The following is a 4017-nucleotide window of genomic DNA, read 5'->3' as shown; positions in this document are numbered from 1 at the left end:
ATGTGCCAACACATGGCAAAGGGGGGAAGGCACATGGCAAAGGGGGAATCTGGCCCCTCTCTCTCCCCTCTTTGCCATGTGCCAACACATGGCAAAGGGGGGAAGGCACATGGCAAAGAGGGGAAGGCACATGGCAAAGAGGAAATCTGCCCCCTCTCTCTCCCCTCTTTGCCGTCTGCCAACACATGGCAAAGGGGGGAAGGCACATGGCAAAGGGAGAATCTGCCCCCTCTCTCTCCCCTCTTTGCCATGTGCCAACACATGGCAAAGGGGGGAAGGCACATGGCAAAGGGGGAATCTGCCCCCTCTCTCTCCCCTCTTTGCCATGTGCCAACACATGGCAAAGGGGGAATCTGCCCCCTCTCTCTCCCCTCTTTGCCGTCTGCCAACACATGGCAAAGGGGGGAAGGCAGACGGCAAAGGGGGAATCTGCCCCCTCTCTCTCCCCTCTTTGCCGTCTGCCAACACATGGCAAAGGGGGGAAGGCAGACGGCAAAGAGAGGAGGCCTGCCGTTAACACTTAACGGGGACGTTGAAATATATGCCGTCACATTTATTTTGCCGTCTGCCCCCCCATGGCAAAGATTCTTTGTCGTCCGCTTTGTGAAAGCTGACGGCAAAGAGCCTCTTCACCGGATTTTTTTACCGTCTACTTTGCCATGAGGGGGCAGACGGCAAAGCCTTTGCCGTCCGTGGTTGCCCCCTTTGCCGTCCGCCTTGGCAGACGGCAAATTTCTGAATTTCAGTAGTGGTTGTTCTATTTATATGAGTGGTATGTTTTATGGTCATGCCCCGCTGGTCAATGGTTTATTCTTGATGAATCGGAGTACAAAAGATGTAAAGTTGATAATGATAGTCCCACATACTTGTGGCATTGTCGCCTTGGTCATATAGGTGTTAAGCGCATGAAGAAACTCCATACAGATGGACTTTTGGAGTCTCTTGATTTTGAATCATTTGACACATGCGAATTGTGCCTCATGGGGAAGATGACCAAGACTCCGTTCTACGGAACAATGGAGTGAGCAACCAACTTATTGGAAATAATACATACCGATGTATGCGGTCCAATGAGCGTTGAGGCTCGCGGTGGCTATCATTATGTTCTCACCCTCACTGATGATTTAAGTAGATATGAGTATGTCTACTTAATGAAGCACAAGTCTGAAACCTTTGAAAGGTTCAAGGAATTTCAGAGTGAGGTGGAGAATCAACATGACAAGAAAATAAAGTTTCTATGATTTGATCGTGGAGGAGAATATTCGAGTCACGAGTTTGGCACGCACCTAAGGAAATGTGGAATTGTACCACAACTCATGCCGCCTGGCAGACCGCAGCGTAACAGTATGTCTGAACGTCGTAATCGCACTTTATTGGATATGGTGCGATCTATGATGTCTCTTACCGATTTACTGCTATCATTTTGGGGATATGCATTGGAAACTGCCGCATTCACTTTAAATAGGGCACCGTCTAAATCTGTTGAGACGACACCGTATGAATTATGGTTTGGCAAGAAACCTAATATGTCGTTTCTGAACGTTTGGGGCTGCGATGCTTATGTGAAGAAACGTCAACCAGAGAAGCTCGAACCCAAAGCGGAAAAATGCGTCTTCATAGGATGCCCTAAGGAGACTATTGGGTACACCTTCTATCTTAGATCCGAAGGCAAAATATTTGTTGCCAAGAACGGATCCTTTCTAGAGAAAGAGTTTCTCTCGAAAGAATTATTGGGAGGAAAATAGAACTTGATGAGTTAATTGTACCTCCTCTCGAACCGGAGAGTAGCGCAGCGCAAGAAAATGTTTCTGAGGTGCCTGCACCGGCTAGAGAAGAAGTTAATGATGATGATCATGAAACTTCAGATCAAGTTGCTATTGAAGCTCGAAGGTCCACAAGGGTACGTTCCACGCCAGAGTGGTACGACAACCCTATCATGGAAATCATGTTGTTGGACAAGAGTGCACCTTCGAACTATGAAGAAGCGATGGCGGGCCCGGATTCCAACAAATGGATTGACGCCATGAAATCCGAGGTAGGATCCATGTATGAGAACAAAGTATGGACTTTGGTGGACTTGGCTGATGATCGGCGAGCCATAGAAAATAAATGGTTTTTTAAGAAGAAGACTGACGCGAATGGTAATGTGACTATCTATAAGGCTCGACTTGTCGCTAAGGATTATCGACAAGTTCAAGGGATTGACTACGATGAGACCTTCTCACCCATAGCGATGTTGAAGTCGATCCGAATCATGTTAGCAATTGCCGCATTTTATGATTATGAAATCTGGCAAATGGACGTCAAAACGACATTCCTAAACAACTTTCTTAAGGAAGAATTGTATATGATACAGCTGGAAGGTTTTGTCGATCCTAGCAATGCTAACAAGGTATGCAAGCTCTAGCGCTCCATCTATGGTCTCGTGCAAGCATCTCGGAGTTGATACATTCGCTTTGATGAGGTGAAAAAAGCGTTTGGGTTTGTACAAACTTATGGAGAAGCCTGTATTTACAAGAAAGTGAGTGGGAGCTTTGTAGAATTTCTCATATTATATGTGGATGAAATATTTTTGATGGGAAATGATATAGAACTATTGGAAAGCATAAAGGCCTATTTGAATAAGAGTTTTTCAATGAAGGACCTTGGAGAAGTTGCTTACATATTAGGCATCAAGATCTATAGAGATAGATCGAGATGCTTCATAGGTCTATTACAAAGCACATACCTTGACAAGATATTGAAGAAGTTCAATATGGATAAGGCTAAGAAGGGGTTCTTGCCTGTATTACAAGGTGTGAGGTTGAGTACGACTCAACGCCCGACCACAACAGAAGATAGAGAAAAGATGAATACCGTCCCCTATGCTTCAACCATAGGATCTATTATGTATGCCATGCTCTGTACGAGACCTGATGTGAACCTTGCCATAAGTTTGGTAGGGAGGTACCAAAGTGATCCACGAGTGGATCACTGGACAATGGTCAAGAACATCCTTAAGTACCTTGCAACGGCGCCACAAAATAGTCTTGACAACCCACAAGTATAGGGGATCGCAACAGTTTTAGAGGGTAGAGTATTCAACCCAAATTTGTTGATTCGACACAAGGGGAAGCCAAAGAATATTATCAAGTATTAGCAGTTGAGTTGTCAATTCAATCACACCTGAAAGACTTAGTATCTGCAGCAAAGTATCAGTAGCAAAGTGGTGTGATAGCAACAGTAGCAACGGTAATAGTAGTAGTGACAGCAGTAGCGACAGAGTAATAGTAGCAGCAGTGACAGCAGTAGCGACAAAGTAACGTAGCAAGGACCAGTAGGAAAAACTCGTAGGCATTGGATCGGTGATGGATAATTATGCCGGATGATATTGATCATGCAACAGTTATAACACAAAGAGATATGTAACTAGCTCCAGTTCGTCAATGTAATGTAGGCATGTATTCCGTATGTAGTCATACGTGCTTAGGGGTCCTAATGTCCATCCCTCCCGTGGCAGAGGGGTCCTAATGGAAACTGCGGGATATTAAGGTTCTCCTTTTAATAGAGAACCGAAACAACGCATTAGCACTTAGTGAATACATGAACTCCTCATACTATGGTCATCTCCGGGAGTGGTTCCGGCTATTGTCACTCCGGGGTTGCCAGGTCATAACACATAGTAGGTGACTACAACTTGCAAGATAGGATCTAGAACACACATATATTGACGAGAACATAATAGGTTTCAGATCTAAAATCATGGCACTCGGTGTTGGAATTATGCCCTAGAGGCAATAATAAATATAGTTATTATTGTAATTCCTGTATCAAGATAATCGTTTATTATCCATGCTATAATTGTATTGAATGAAGACTTATATACATGTGTGGATACATAGACAAAACACTGTCCCTAGCAAGCCTCAAGTTGGCTAGCCAGTTGATCAAAGATAGTCAGGGTCTTCTGATTATGAACAAGGTGTTGTTGCTTGATAACTGGATCACGCCATTAGGAGAATCATGTGATGGACTAGA

Source organism: Hordeum vulgare, chromosome 5H (genome assembly GCF_904849725.1).
Source record: "Hordeum vulgare subsp. vulgare chromosome 5H, MorexV3_pseudomolecules_assembly, whole genome shotgun sequence".
Classification (NCBI taxonomy): domain Eukaryota; kingdom Viridiplantae; phylum Streptophyta; class Magnoliopsida; order Poales; family Poaceae; genus Hordeum; species Hordeum vulgare.
Note: the sequence above shows the minus strand (reverse complement) of the source record.